Source organism: Somniosus microcephalus, chromosome 5 (genome assembly GCF_052327205.1).
Source record: "Somniosus microcephalus isolate GS21.2 chromosome 5, FLI_Smic_1.0, whole genome shotgun sequence".
Taxonomy (NCBI): domain Eukaryota; kingdom Metazoa; phylum Chordata; class Chondrichthyes; order Squaliformes; family Somniosidae; genus Somniosus; species Somniosus microcephalus.
In genome coordinates this window covers 60,708,809-60,725,245 of record NC_140991.1, presented here as the reverse complement: position 1 = coordinate 60,725,245, position 16,437 = coordinate 60,708,809, and the positions used below count along the sequence as shown (strand labels likewise).

The window sequence follows — 16,437 nt, the reverse complement described above, 5'->3', positions numbered from 1 at the left end:
GGCCCACAGTAGTGCTGTGCAGGCACGGTAATGGCCCACAGTAGTACTGTGGAGCCGGGAGGAGCAGGCACGGTAATGGCCCACAGTAGTGCTGTGGAGCCGGGAGGAGCAGGCACGGTAATGGCCCACAGTAGTGCTGTGGAGCCGGGAGGAGCAGGAGTGGTAATGGCCCACAGTAGTGCTGTGCAGGCACGGTAATGGCCCACAGTAGTACTGTGGAGCCGGGAGGAGCAGGCACGGTAATGGCCCACAGTAGTGCTGTGGAGCCGGGAGGAGCAGGCACGGTAATGGCCCACAGTAGTGCTGTGGAGCCGGGAGGAGCAGGCACGGTAATGGCCCACAGTAGTGCTGTGGAGCCGGGAGGAGCAGGCACGGTAATGGCCCACAGTAGTACTGTGGAGCCGGGAGGAGCAGGCACGGTAATGGCCCACAGTAGTGCTGTGGAGCCGGGAGGAGCAGGCACGGTAATGGCCCACAGTAGTGCTGTGGAGCCGGGAGGAGCAGGCACGGTAATGGCCCACAGTAGTACTGTGGAGCCGGGAGGAGCAGGCACGGTAATGGCCCACAGTAGTACTGTGGAGCCGGGAGGAGCAGGCACGGTAATGGCCCACAGTAGTGCTGTGGAGCCGGGAGGAGCAGGAGTGGTAATGGCCCACAGTAGTGCTGTGCAGGCACGGTAATGGCCCACAGTAGTACTGTGGAGCCGGGAGGAGCAGGCACGGTAATGGCCCACAGTAGTACTGTGGAGCCGGGAGGAGTAGGCACGGTAATGGCCCACAGTAGTGCTGTGGAGCCGGGAGGAGCAGGCACGGTAATGGCCCACAGTAGTGCTGTGGAGCCGGGAGGAGCAGGCACGGTAATGGCCCACAGTAGTGCTGTGGAGCCGGGAGGAGCAGGCACGGTAATGGCCCACAGTAGTACTGTGGAGCCGGGAGGAGCAGGCACGGTAATGGCCCACAGTAGTGCTGTGGAGCCGGGAGGAGCAGGCACAGTAATGGCCCACAGTAGTGCTGTGGAGCCGGGAGGAGCAGGCACGGTAATGGCCCACAGTAGTACTGTGGAGCCGGGAGGAGCAGGCACGGTAATGGCCCACAGTAGTACTGTGGAGCCGGGAGGAGCAGGCACGGTAATGGCCCACAGTAGTGCTGTGGAGCCGGGAGGAGCAGGCACGGTAATGGCCCACAGTAGTGCTGTGGAGCCGGGAGGAGCAGGCACGGTAATGGCCCACAGTAGTGCTGTGGAGCCGGGAGGAGCAGGCACGGTAATGGCCCACAGTAGTACTGTGGAGCCGGGAGGAGCAGGCACGGTAATGGCCCACAGTAGTGCTGTGGAGCCGGGAGGAGCAGGCACGGTAATGGCCCACAGTAGTGCTGTGGAGCCGGGAGGAGCAGGCACGGTAATGGCCCACAGTAGTACTGTGGAGCCGGGAGGAGCAGGCACGGTAATGGCCCACAGTAGTGCTGTGGAGCCGGGAGGAGCAGGCACGGTAATGGCCCACAGTAGTGCTGTGGAGCCGGGAGGAGCAGGCAAGGTAATGGCCCACAGTAGTGCTGTGGAGCCGGGAGGAGCAGGCACGGTAATGGCCCACAGTAGTGCTGTGGAGCCGGGAGGAGCAGGCACGGTAATGGCCCACAGTAGTGCTGTGGAGCCGGGAGGAGCAGGCACGGTAATGGCCCACAGTAGTGCTGTGGAGCCGGGAGGAGCAGGAGTGGTAATGGCCCACAGTAGTGCTGTGGAGCCGGGAGGAGCAGGCACGGTAATGGCCCACAGTAGTGCTGTGGAGCTGGGAGGAGCAGGCACGGTAATGGCCCACAGTAGTGCTGTGGAGCCGGGAGGAGCAGGAGTGGTAATGGCCCACAGTAGTGCTGTGGAGCCGGGAGGAGCAGGCACGGTAATGGCCCACAGTAGTGCTGTGGAGCCGTGAGGAGCAGGAGTGTTGCTCATGGCTCCACATCAAAGTACATTTTAAAAAGCAAAACCAACTCTTTTGTTGGCAGCTGCTGGCTAGGCCACATCAAAAGACACAACAACACAAAGCTGGGTGGACGTGTGTGCTGTGATGAGGATGCAGAGAAACTCCAGGATGATTTGGACAGGTTGGGTGATTGGGCAGATGCATGGCAGACGCAGTATAATGTGGATAAATGCGAGGTTATCCACTTTGGTGGCAAAAACAGGAAGGCAGATTATTATCTGAACGGCAAAAGATTGGGAAAAGGGGAAGTGCAATGAGACCTGGGTGTCCTTGTGCACCAGTTGCTGAAGGTAAGCATGCAGGTGCAGCAGGTAGTTAAGAAGGCAAATGGTATGCTGGCCTTCATAGCGAGAGGGTTTGAGTACAGAAGCAAGGATGTCTTGCTGCAGTTGTACAGGGCCTTGGTGAGACCACACCTTGAGTATTGTGTGCAGTTTTGGTCGCCTTATCTGAGGAAGGATGTTCTTGCTATGGAGGAAGTGCAGCGAAGATTCACTAGACTGATACCTGGGATGGCAGGAATGACGTATGAGGAGAGATTGGGTCGATCGGGCTTATATTCGCTAGAGTTTAGAAGAATGAGGGGGGATCTCATTGAAACATAAAATTCTAACAGGACTAGACAGACTAGATGCAGGAAGGCTGTTCCTGATGGCGAGGGAGTCCAGAACCAGGGGTCACAGTCTAAGGATAAGGGGTAAGCCATTTAGGACAGAGATGAGGAGGAATTTCTTCACCCAGAGAGTGGTGAACCTGTGGAATTCTCTACCACAGAAGACAGTTAAGGCCAATTCATTAAATATATTCAATAAGGAGTTAGATATATTTCTTAAGGCTAAGGGGATCAAGGGATATGGGGAGAAAGTAGGGACAGGGTACTGAATTTGGATGATCAGCCATGATTGCATTGAATGGCGGAGCAGGCTCGAGGGTCCGAATGGCCTACTCCTGCTCCTATCCTCTATGTTTCTATGTTTCTAAAATCCTGAAAACCTGAGCAGAGCAGGCACGGTGCTGATTAATTTCTTCAAGTGGTCCTTAAACAGGCGTTATGTCCTTCATTAACATATTCAAGGGGCCTAACACTTGTTTAAGGTAGCTGCCTGGGATGCCTGAATATTGTCCGTGGCAAATATGGCGTTGGACATATTTCAGGCGTCCTTGGGATACAGGATATAGCCATCTGGGATTGGTTCTTTTGGCTCGTGTTTTCTACTGGAAAACGCGTGCAATGAGGACCAATTTCTACCCCCTTGTTTCTGACCATGGAGGTATAAATGTTAAGGATACAACATTTATTCAATGGAAGCCCACTGAATAACAAACTTCACTTGGTCTGTGTATTGAATAAATATCATAAGCAATGATTCTAACATTTTTATATAGCATAGTATATGCAAATATTATAAGACAAATGGAAACTACCCACAACTAGCATAGATGCATTCAAGGGGTAGCTAGATAAGCACATGAGGGAGAAAGGAATACAAGGAGGTATTGATGGGGTTAGATGAAGAGGGGTGGGAGGAGGCGTGTGTGGAGCATAAACACTGGTATAGACCTGTTGGGCCAAATGGCCTGTTTCTGTGCTGTAAATTCTTTGTAATACTATGCAACATGCCATGGGATTTCCTGTGGAAAAATGTTTTTTTCTGTGGGGGGTGGTGTAGGGTTGGGGTGGAGGTGGCATGGGAGTAGCGTTCTGCAGAAACTTCGCGCACATCTTTTACCTCTGTGCTCTGGGTTTGAATCGAGATTAATGAACCAAAAGTCTTCACTGTCTGATGCATGAAGGTTTGAAATAAGTTGAACAGACTCAACCCAGGTTCTGGTGGGCATGAATCCACAGCAAAAACAGCCCCAATTTCAGCACTAATTGTTAATCTCACACAGGGGTGTTGGGGGCGGGGGGGGTGGTGGAGGGGGAATTTTGGCAGTGCATTCAGGTGCTAACGATTCTCCAACGTGGCCAAATTGGGGTCTTAAGCTGAAACACTGGTTTAGCGCAAGACGCCATCTTGGTAAAGGAGTTGAAGCCAGAACTGGAACAGCCACCCAGAGGCTCGGTAAACAGCTGATTGCCACTTAAAATGCCTGCTGGTGCTCATTAAAGAGGCTGCACAGTATTTTGGTGGCTAGCACTTTAACTAACGCCCTCTCCTAACAGCGACCAGCTGTTTGGGAATAAACACAGCATTGATGTCGATTTCAAGCGCTATTAAAAGGGATACTCAGAATTTCATGTTCATTGCTCCTGGAGCTGTGAGGAGGTCCTCTGAAACACATCGGGTGACTTTCTGGGACACATTGTCAAGACTTCACCAGCAGTCGAACAACATTTATTCCAGAAATTCTCTGAGGACTTCACCCAAAAAGAGTGAGTGCTGCGCTTCTCCACCTTATTGGACACTTTATAGGAGTCAGCAGGAGAAAGGGAGTGCTTGGTCATGGGGGTCCCCCTTGGTTTGGACAAGGAATGGGAGGAGGACATGAGGCCAGGCAGAGCAGCACCAGTTGCTGCAGGAGAGAGGGGCAGGAGGCGAGGAGGGCGAGGTGGTGTCCTTCCCCCCTGGGGGTACAGGGCCTCCGTCCTCCTCTGGACCTCCTCCACCAGGACGTCCAGTGCCACATCCGAGAACCTGTGCGCCCTCTCCCTCGTTCCCTGGGCCACCTTGCAACGTGCCGCCGTGTGCCAGCCAGAGCACTCCACACCTTCAGTGGAAGTGGGTGCAAGAAGACCACATGAACTGCTCCACAAAAATTGCATCTAATCAGCACTTGAGTGCTAAACCTGCAGGTGTCTAGTTTAGCACCTCCAGGCAAGTTCAGATTATGGTAATCAGCAATTCGGACCAAAATTGTAAGCTAAAACAGGACTTTCAAACAGGCTAGACTTATTAACACTGCACCCATTTAGCACCTGTTTTCACCCTTTGGCCAAAAATAACCACCAAAGAGTCTACAGAATGGCTAATATTGGAAATGGAAAATGTTACACTTGTGCAGTAGTGGGTATTTATTGGGGCAGAGGGGAGGGAAGCACATTCTGCATCCAGCCTTGCTATATCTGAGTTTGGAGTGCCTGAGGCTGATTCCAAAGCCTAGATTACCCACTATGGGGTACATTTTGACTTTCTATGATAGTGTAAAACGAATGATAGTGAATTGGCAGCCCATTTTACATTGCTACTGATTATTTTTCCACTGACTTAAAAATCAGCAGCTGCTTTCTTGCATGTATACCATAAATGCACGTCTTTCATGTGATACAGACCAGGAAAATCCAGATTTCAATCCCTGAGATAGTTGAAATAAGTCAGAAGGCCATCAGGGTTGATTCACTTTGCCTCACGGTCTGACCTAGGGAGGGGGAGAAAAAAAACCAGATGGTTGAATAGTTTGCTGATACTCACCATCTAGGTTGGCACATGGAAAATGCCTGCTTTGTTGAGGTAGCAGAGTGCTAACAGCACCTGTTGAACCATAACTCAGCAAGAATCACCTGGACAAATGAGGAGGGGAGGAAAGAGAAGGGTAAATTGAAAAAGGAAAAAAAATGTGAAGAAGCAATATTCTTTTAAGGGAAGAGGTTGCATTGTGCTTTCATACATTAAAAAACACTACATTCTCAAAGGGGCAGTGTCATGATGCTTATATATAAAAGAGGGTACAGTGCCATATTAAATATTTGTAATTGCTAACTTTCTTTTAAAATTAAAAAAAATGAAAATACATTGCTATTGCTTCGCCGCAGCATAATATTGCCCAATAGGGCAAGTTTGCACTTGAGTTCCTTTTAAGAAGGGTGCACAGGAAACCTGCACGTAAACCACAAAACAACGCAACACTCCACTATCAGTCTCTGCCCCCTGTGATTTAGTGCAAGCCTGGAGGGAACGAGCATGAATTCGAAGAAAAGGAAACCATCAGCCCAGGCCTGAGTCAATGAGAAACAACTGAAGTAATTTCCCCATATTGCTGTAAAATCACAAAGCGCAGGGATTCCAACCACCCGACTGCTCTGGTATCAGCTGGGGGTTTCTGGCGGAGCCTTCCTGTTATGTGATAGCGTTGAGAAATGGATCGCTTTCCCCGTGACAGCAACAAGCTCTCTCAGGTAAAGTACACCTCACTACAAACTAAGGCTCTTGGGGGGGAAAAATTTGGTTGCTTTGCACCTCCCGTTAGCGATGCCACCAATGCCTCCCACGAAATTCAGCGGGAGGTTAGTGGCGGCGGTGACCGTTAGCGCCCCGCGGAGCTGTGCCGCTGGCGATGACGTCATCGGCGTGCGCAGCGCCCCGGCCGCGATCTTCGGTAGCGCCCCCTGACTTACCAGCGGACGCTATGTCCAACGGGGTCAGGGGGGCCTACCTGCAGCCAGAGCGGTGCCATTTAAAGGCGAGGTGTCGGGCGGCCATTTTTGTTGCTGGCCACCTGCCAGCACCTGCCTCCACTGCCATCCCCAGCCTCCTGACCCGCCCCCCCATGGAGTGCCTGCTGCGCTCCATGAGCCAGGCACTTCTCTTGAGTGCCGGGCTCTTTTGCCGGCACTCCGATCCCGGTGGCCCAGCTGTGCCCTGAGTCGCGTTGCGCAAGGCCCCTCCCCTTTAAGAAGGGGCGGAAGACCTGCAATAACACGGCGCGACATGCCCCAACACGTGGCACTGCGGCACGTAGCACCGAGATATTCCCTCGCAGTGCCCCAAGGGGGAGGCAGGGCGCTTCCAGTAATGCCCTGCTTCCCTCTTGGGGCGCTACCACTCAATGTTGGTCGCGGGAGTGCTAATTTTTTCGGGTCACTAAAAGTAGTGCCCTGGCGAAGTTAGCGCCCCAAAGGACTCAATTTTTCCCCCTTTGTGTCTTTATGGCTTTTTGTCTTCTGTCAAATTAAGGGCACTTTTTTTGTTGTTGCTGTGAATCTACATCCACTCGGAACAAAGCTGAAACTGTCCAAATATTTTTTTTATTAATTCTCACCTTTATTGCCTATCCCTAGTTGCCCTGAGAACTTGACCTGACCTGCTGCATTCTGTGTGGTGAAGGTGCTCCCTGTTAGGTAGGGAGCAATGTTCCCTTTAAGCTGTGCGGCCGTGCTCTCTGCCCACGCAGCCGGCTCGCCGGCTTTTAAACGGTAAATAACCTGCATGCGCGGTATTTTGAATGGGCTACACAGCCTCTTAAGGGGGCCACACACACAAAAAACATTAACAGGAACATTGGTAGGGAGTTCCAGGGTTTGGGCGCTGAAGGAACAGCAATAAATATCCAAGTTAGGATGGTGTGTGATTGGAGGGAACCCTGGAGGTGATGGTGTCCCCATACACCTGCTGCCCTTGTCCTTCTCAGTGGTGGAGGTCGCAGGTTTGGGAGGTGATGCAGAAGAAGACTTGGTGACTTGCTGCAGTGCATCCTGTGGTGGAGGGAGTGGATGTTTAGGCTAGTGGTTGAGGTGCCGATCAAGTGGATTGCTTTGTCCTGTGTTGAGCTTCTTGAGTGTTGTTGCAGCTGCAACCATCCAGGCAAGTGGAAAGTATTCCATCACACTCCAGAATTATGCCTTGTAGATGGTGGAGAGGCTTTGGGGAGTCAGGAGGTGAGACAGTCAATGTGGAATACCCAACCTCTGACCTGCTCTAGTAGCCATAGCTTTCATGTGGCTGGTCCAGTTCAGTTTCTGGTATGGTGTTAATGGTGGCCCGCAGGATGTTTATGGTGGGGGACTCGGCAATGGTAATGCCATTGAATGTCAAGGGGAGGCAGTTAGACTTTTTCTTGTTTTTAATTTATATCGGACCCTCACAGCTCATTGACAGAGGATACTTTCATGCCACCAATTTGATCCGGCCCCAGAAAAATTAGAGTCATAGAGTCATAGAGTTATACAGCACGGATAGAGGCCCTTCGGCCCATCGTGTCCGCGCCGGCCATCAAGCCCTGCCTGATCTAATCCCATATTCCAGCATTTGGTCCGTAGCCTTGTATGCTATGGCATTTCAAGTGCTCATCCAAATGCTTCTTAAATGTTGTGAGGGTTCCTGCCTCCACAACCCTTTCAGGCAGTGAGTTCCAGACTCCAACCACCCTCTGGGTGAAAAAGTTCTTTCTCAAATCCCCTCTAAACCTCCCGTCCTTTACCTTGAATCTATGCCCCCTAGTTATTGACCCCTCTACTAAGGGAAAAAGCTCCTCAGCATCCATCCTATCTATGCCCCTCATAATTTTGTACACCTCAATCATGTCCCCCCTCAGCCTCCTCTGCTCCAAGGAAAACAAACCCAATCTGCCCAGTCTCTCTTCATAGCTGAAGCGCTCCAGCCCCGGTAACATCCTGGTGAACCTCCTCTGCACCCTCTCCAACGCGATCACATCCTTCCTGTAGTGTGGCGACCAGAACTGCACACAGTATTCCAGCTGTGGCCTAACCAGTGTTTTATACAGTTCCATCATAACCTCCTTGCTCTTATATTCAATGCCTCGGCTAATGAAGGCAAGTATCCCATATGCCTTTTTTACCACCTTATCCACCTGTTCCGCCGCCTTCAGGGATCTGTGTACTTGCACACCCAGATCCCTCTGACCCTCCGTCTTGCCTAGGGTCTTACCATTCATTGTGTATTCCCTTGCCTTGTTAGTCCCCCCAAAGTGCATCACCTCGCACTTTTCCGGGTTAAATTCCATTTGCCACTGTTCCGCCCATCTGACCAACCCATCGATATCGTCCTGCAGACTGAGGCTACCCTCCTCGCTATTTACCACCCTACCAATTTTTGTATCATCCGCGAACTTACTGATCATACCTTTTACATTCATATCCAAGTCATTAATGTAGACCACAAACAGCAAGGGACCCAGCACCGATCCCTGTGGTACCCCACTGGCCACAGGCTTCCAGTCACAAAAACAACCTTCGACCATCACCCTTTGCCTTCTGTCACTAAGCCAGTTTTGTATCCAATGTGCCAAGGCACCCTGGATTCCATGGGCTCTTACCTTCTTGACCAGTCTCCTGTGCGGGACTTTATCGAAGGCCTTACTGAAATCCATATATACCACATCCACTGCGTTACCCTCATCCACACACCTAGTCACCCCCTCAAAAAATTCAATCAAATTAGTCAGACATGATCTTCCCTTGACAAAGCCATGTTGACTATCCCTGATTAATCCTTGCCTCTCCAAGTGGAGACAAATTTTGTCCCTCAGAATTTTTTCCAATAATTTTCCTACCACTGATGTTAGGCTCACTGGCCTGTAGTTCCCTGGTTTTTCCCTACTTCCCTTCTTGAATAATGGTACTACATTAGCGGTTCTCCAGTCCTCTGGCACATCCCCTGTGGCCAGAGAGGTCCTGAATATATGTAAGAAGTCACACAACACCAGGTTATAGTCCAACAGCTTTATTTGAAATCACAAGCTTTCGGAGCGCTGCTCCTTCTTCAGGTGAAGTGGAGAAATTCAATCAAATTAGTCAGACATGCTGTGATTATCTCTCTGCCGAGGTGTGATAAATGGCAGTTGGAAAGGTTACCTGTAAACATCTGACATGATTCTCTGACTATATAAGCTGTGTCTTTATGCATTTCTCCACTTCACCTGAAGAAGGAGCAGCGCTCCGAAAGCTTGTGATTTCAAATAAAGCTGTTGGACTATAACCTGGTGTTGTGTGACTTCTTACATTTGTCCACCCCAGTCCAACTCCGGCATCTCCACACCCTGAATATATGTGTTAGAGCCCCCGCAATCTCTTCCTTTGCCTCACACAGCAGCCTGGGATACATTTCATCCGAGCCTGGGGGTTTATCCATTTTTAGGCCAGCTAAAACCGCCAATACCTCCTCCCTCTCAATGTGAATATGTTCGAGCATATCACAGTCCCCCCGCCCTATTTCTATGTATACATCGTCCTTCTCCATAGTGAAAACAGATGCAAAAAATTCATTTAGAACCCCTCCTACATCTTCCGGCTCCACACACAGATTGCCACTTTTGTCCCTAATGGGCCCTATTTTTTCCCTAGTTATCCTCTTACCCTTAATATACTTATAAAACATCTTAGGATTTTCCTTTATTTTGCTCGCCAGTGTTATTTCATGGCCCTTCCTTGATCTCCTAATTTCTTTTTTAAGTATCCCCCTGCACTTTTTGTACTCCTCTAGGGCTTCCTCCGCCTTTAGCCTTTTGTATCTGCCAAAAGTCCTCCTTTTTTTCCTAATCCATTCTCGTATATCCCCTGACATCCAAGATTCCCTGTGGTTTTTGGAACCACCCTTGACCTTTACGGGAACATGTTGCCATTGTATGATCTCAATCTCCCTTCTGAAAGCCTCCCATTGCTCTGATGCGGATTTTCCTACAAGTAGCTGATCCCAGTCCATTTTGGCCAGATCCTGCCTTATCCTATTAAAATCGGCCTTCCCCCAATTTAGAACCTTTATTTCCGGCCCATCCCTGTCCTTTTCCATGACCACCTTAAATCTTACCATATTATGGTCACTGTCACCAAAGTGCTCACCTACTAGCACTTTTTCCACTTGGCCGGCCACATTCCCTAGAATTAGGTCCAGTACCGCCCCCTCTCTTGTAGGACTTTCTACATGCTGGCTCAAAAAGCTCTCCTGGATGCACTTTAAGAATTCTACACCCTCTGAGCCTTTCACACTCTGACTATCCCAGGTAATATTGGGGAAGTTGAAATCCCCCATTATTATTACCCTATTATTTGCACATTTCTCTGAGATTTGCCTACATATCTGTTCCTCTATCTCCCCCTGACTGTTTGGAGGCCTATAGTACACTCCCAGCAAAGTGCTTGCCCCCTTTTTGTTTTTAAGCTCCACCCATATGGCCTCATTAGAGGAACCTGTTAATATATCATCCATCCCTACTGCAGTAATTGACTCCTTAATTAATATTGCGACACCCCCTCCTCTTTTCCCTCCCCCTCTGTCTCGCCTGAAGATTCTGTACCCCGGAATATTGAGCTGCCAGTCTTGCCCCTCCCTCAACCATGCCTCCGTGATAGCAACAATATCATACTCCCATGTGTTTATCAACACCTTCAGTTCATCCACCTTATTTGCAAGACTCCTTGCATTAAAATAGATGCCATCCAGCCTTGCCCTTATATATTTGCCCTGTCTACCAAGCTGATTTGTTTTTTTCTCTATAATTGGCAGCACATCACCCCCTATTTCAGCTCCCCTCTGTATCCCATCCCCCTGCCAAGTTAGTTTAAACCCCCCCCAACAGTGCTAGCAAACCTCCCCGCAAGGATATTTGTCCCGCTCTGGTTCAGGTGCAACCCGTCCGACTTGTACAAGTCCCACCTTTCCCAGAAGCAGGCCCAGTGATCCAGGAAAGTAAAACCCTTCCCCCTACACCAACTCTTTAGCCACGCATTCATCTGCTCTATCCTCCCATTCCTATACTCACTAGTACGTGGCACTGGGAGTAATCCAGAGATTACAACCTTTGAGGTCCTGCTCTTTAATCTGTTACCTAGCTCCCTAAATTCTTGATGCAGGACCTCATCCCCCTTCCTACCTATGTCGTTGGTCCCAATGTGGACCACGACCTCTGCCTGCTCACCCTCCCCCTTAAGAATGCCCTGTAGCCGCTCAGTGACATCCCTGACCCTGGCCCCAGGGAGGCAACAAACCATCCTGGAGTCACGTTTGCGGCCACAGAAACGCCTATCTGTTCCCCTTACGATAGAATCCCCTACCACTATTGCTCTCCCACTCTTTTTCCTCCCTTCCTGAGCAGCAGAAGCGTCCCTGGTGCCAGGAAGCTGGCTGCTGCTGCCTTCCCCTGGTGAGTCATCCCCCTCAACAGTATCCAACTTGGTATACCTGTTTGAAAGGGGGATGTCCGCAGGGGTTCCCTGCACTACCTGCCTGCCTTTGTTGCTCCGCCTGATGGTCACTCCCTGTGCTGCCCTACCCTGAGGCGTGAACAACTCACTAAACGTGCTATCCACGACCCTCTCAGCATCGCGCATGCTCCAAAATTCATCCACCCGCAGCTCGAGCGCCGCAATGCGGTCTACAAGTAGCTGCAGCTGGATGCATTTCCCACACACATGGTTGTCAGGGACACTGGCAGCGTCCCTGACTTCCCACATGGAGCAAGAGGAGCAGAACACGGGTCTGAACTCTCCTGCCATGACTTACTCCATTAATTAATTAAAAAATTTATTCATACCCCAGTTACAGGTATACTCTAGGGTGCTTTATTTACCAACTGTCCCCACTACACCACAGAAATTCTCTCTCACTGTCCCCCTCTTCTATCCTGATGAATTGAATGCATTAAAACAGTACAGAATTAATAATGCAATTTGCACCCCCTTCACTACTGGCACACAATGGCTACAGTAAGTATTATCTATAACATGCACTGCAGCAACTCACCAAGGTAACTTCAACTGGACTTCTCTCGCCTGCGACCTCTACCACCAAGCCTATTAACCACTTTGTTTCTCTCTCCACAGATGCTGCCTGACCTGATGAGTATTTCCAGCATTTCCTGTTTTTATTTCAGATTTCCAGCATCTGCAGTATTTTGCTATTGCATTCCAGTTCCCTAAAGTCTTCATTTCACCACAGATGTACAATCCTCTACGCCTCCATCCCCAGGATGCCCTGAGAGCAATGTCCCTCTAATTTTTAAAAATTTGTTCCTGAGATGTGGGCATCACTGGCAAGGCCTAATTGCCCTTGAGAAGGTGGTGGTGAGCCTCCTTCTTGAACCGCTGCAGTCTATGCCGTGAAGGTATTCCCACAGTGCTGTTAGGGAGGGAGTTCCAGGATTTTGACCCAGCGACGATGAAGGAATGGAGATATATTTCCAAGTTAGAATGGTGTGTGACTTGGAGGGGTACTTGCAGGTGGTGGTGTTCCCATGCACCTGCTGCCCTTGTCCTTCTAGGTGGTAGAGATCGCGGGTTTGGGAGGTGTTGCCGAAGAAGCCTTGGTGAGTTTCTGCAGTGCATCTTGTAGATGGTACACACTGCAGCCATGATACGCCAGTGGTAGAGGGAGTGAATGTTTAAGGTGGTGGATGGAGTGCCAATCAAGCGGGCTGCTTTGTCCTGGATGGTGTCGAGCTTGAGTGTTGTTGGAGCTGCACTCATCCAGGCAAGTAGAGAGTATTTCATCACATTCCTGACTTGTGCCTTGTAGATGGTGGAAAGGCTTTGGGGAGTTTTTATTGCACTTTGGGGGCTAAATTTGTTTGATTGGCGCTAACGGGGCGCCAATAACTAGCGCCTGGGCGCAGCACCGCTAACACCTCCCGCTCGCACCCCAGCTGGAATATTAGGTGGCACCCCCCCGACTTACCGCTAATTTTTGCGCCCCAGCGAAGTACCCAATTTTTACCCCTTTACATTCACGATGTAAACTAGCTATTTTCTACTTTTTAAACAGTTGTAATGTTAAATTGGTTGTTAATAAAAAAAAGTTGAAAGAAACTTTAAAGTGACTAGAGGCTATACATATGAAACAAAATGGTTAAATGCACTATCAGGAGCAGGAGCAGGCTCGAGGGACCAAGTGGCCTATTCCTGCTCCTATTTCTTATCAGTCACAAATATAAAGTTCAAGAAATAACACAACACCAACATTTAAATAATAGCAAACATTAAAGAATTGACAGATATGCCCCCTCGCATCTGTGCCTGAGGGTCGAAGGAGGTGGATTGTGCAAAAGGTGGCACCCTACTGTCTTCTGAGCTTTCCCCTTCCCTGTGACTGGAGCCCTCTGCTGCCAAGTCAAAGATCCCCGTGTACCATCTCCTGCCCTTCAGCAGTTGGTCTCGTGACAGGGTTGCTGCTGCTGAAAGGCAACATTTGCTTCCAACACAATTGGCGGAGCTGCTGTCTCGTGGGCCTGCACTGTTTCTGTGCTGGGGGCAGGCAAGGAGGGTTCTGTGGCAGTCAAATTAATGGCAGCAGAACCTGTTGTCTTCAACTGGATTAGTTGAACGAGAGCCTCGTTAATCGGATTAAGCACCAGATGAACATTGGCGAGTTCTTTACCAACCGTTTTTGCAGTTGTGCCGAACTGATTGATGTTCTGTGCAACTATGTCCAACTTATTGCCTATATTGCTCCCAATAACATCAACCCCCTGCCTGATAGAGGCAAGAGAGTCACATTTCTTCGCACAGAGAGTTAGCATATCTTGCTTCAACCCTTCAACCTGTTGCACCTGAGTTTCTATGGCATCTTGCTACTTCTCCCACCTGCTCTGCAGTATGAGGTTGGGTCTGGCTGTGGAATAACAGTCATCTGTGCATCGCACAGAGCCAGAGGGGCCAGGAGATGGATCGGTGGTGTGCAGCCACCTAGGGTCCATACCCTCCCATTCACAATATATATTAATGATCTAGACGAGGGAACTAGATGTAATATCTCCAAGTTTGCAGACGACACAAAGCTGGGTGGGCATGTGTGCTGTGAGGAGTGATGTAATAAAAAGTCTCACACATCAAGGAACTTTAAAGTAAGCTTTAAGCAACTTATAATTATACTATATACAAGTGCGGTCTTCACCATGCCTCTAGTAGAAGCCCTTTTACATACTGAGCAGTTCAGTATTTATACTAGTCCAAACACAGGAAGTGAGGTATGCACAGAGTTCACAGTTCACAGTTCACAGGAAATGGTGTGCACATAACTTCAACCGGAAGTTATTTATTATTATTACAAGGAGGATGCCAAGAAACTCCAGTATGATTTGGACAGGTTGGGTGATTGGGCAGATGCATGGCAAATGCAGTATAATGTGGATAAATGCGAGGTTATCCACTTCGGTGGCAAAAACAGGAAGACAGATTATTACCTGAACGGCAATAGATTCGGAAAGGGGGAAGTGAAACGAGACCTGGGTGTCCTTGTGCACCAGTCGCTGAAGGTAAGCATGCAGGTGCAGCAGGTGGTTAAGAAGGCAAATGGTATGCTGGCCTTCATAGCGAGAGGATTTGAGTACAGGAGCAAGGATGTCTTGCTGCAGTTGTACAGGGCCTTGGTGAGACCACACCTTGAGTATTGTGTGCAGTTTTGGTCGCCTTATCTGAGGAAGGATGTTCTTGCCATGGAGAGACTGCAGCGAAGATTCACCAGACTGATACCTGGGATGGCAGGAATGACATATGAGGAGAGATTGGGTCGATTAGGCTTATACTCGCTGGAGTTTAGAAGAATGAGAGGGGATCTCATTGAAACTTATAAAATTCTAACAGGACTAGACAGACTAGATGCAGGAAGGATGTTCCTGATGGCCGGGGAGTCCAGAACCAGGGGTCACAGTCTAAGGATAAGGGGTAAGTCATTTAGGACTGAGATGAGGAGGAATTTCTTCACCCAGAGAGTGGTGAACCTGTGGAATTCTCTGCCACAGAAGGCAGTGGAGGCCAATTCATTAAATATATTCAAGAAGGAGTTGGATATATTTCTTGAGACTAAAGGGATCAAGGGATATGGGGAGAAAGCAGGGACAGGGTACTGAATTTGGATGATCAGCCATGATCTCATTAAATGGCGGAGTGGGCTCGAGGGGCCGAATGGCCTGCTGCTGCTCCTATCTTCTATGTTTCCACTTGCTGACACTCCACAAATTCCTAAAAGGAGCACGCCGGTGAAGTTAGTACCCCAAAGGGGGCGCCACTGAATTTCTCCCCCAAGATGTTTACAAGCACAATAGATGACCCTGACTGGCTCTGAAGCCATTAAATTTTATGACTATGTAAGATTTGGATCACAGGTCACACACAGATTACCCAAAGGGTTTTAGGAGTTGCAAGGCTTTTATTAAAGAGCTACAGTTTTAAAGCATAATCAGATATTGCATATGGTTTAAGCTGAGTATATTAGACATACAACCCGTGACAGTAGAGAGCGATCTATGACTCCCGAATCGGAATGCCATGACCGGATGGAGGGGGAGACAGTACGGTGGTCTCGGATTGGGTGGATTCCTGCAGTCTGCTGCAGCGGTCACTTCCGTTGGGTCATCCCTCGAGCTGTTGGAAGTGTTAGGCCGTCAGCCACCTCAGAGGCTAAACTTCACCAAGGTGCTAGACCGTAGCCACCTCGGGGACGCCTTCACCCCTGACTGCCTGATTTCCTCTCTCGGTCGTCTATATTTATAGTTATTTCAGTAGGCTGGTAATCACCTGATGTCAATCATTTGATCCCCCATCCTATTGTCCAATGGTGAAGCGGGAAGGCATCCCTCGCCGTCCCTTTCTGCATGGCTGACGAGGCCTCCCTCTTATCTTTCTGAGGAATGTTTTGTTATGTTTCTTGAAGGATATGTTATGACTTTTCGGCTCCATTTTTGCCTATTATCCCACCACCCTGTGTTTTGCATTTTGCGATTCCCTTATCACTTCTATTTGCCTTTTGATGCTTGTTATTCGACCTTGCTGGCATTTCTGCTATCTGTTCCCGGCT

At 49.5% G+C, this 16,437-nt stretch overlaps 1 long non-coding RNA gene across 3 annotated transcripts in view; it reads right to left on the bottom strand.

The window, feature by feature from the left end:
* Window positions 1–16,086, bottom strand: part of LOC147117063 (uncharacterized) — a 28,170-nt gene extending 12,084 nt beyond the window's left edge. The window contains exons 1-2 of one of the 3 annotated variants that reach the window (XR_015078361.1): window positions 15,862–16,086; window positions 5,250–5,477 (exon numbers count right to left, since the gene is read on the bottom strand). This is a non-coding gene — a long non-coding RNA (uncharacterized LOC147117063). Of the gene's footprint in view, window positions 1–5,249; window positions 8,216–15,861 lie in introns of those variants that run through there. The other 2 variants (XR_015078360.1, XR_015078362.1) reach the window with 2 other exon arrangements.
* Window positions 16,087–16,437: the final 351 nt, after the last annotated feature.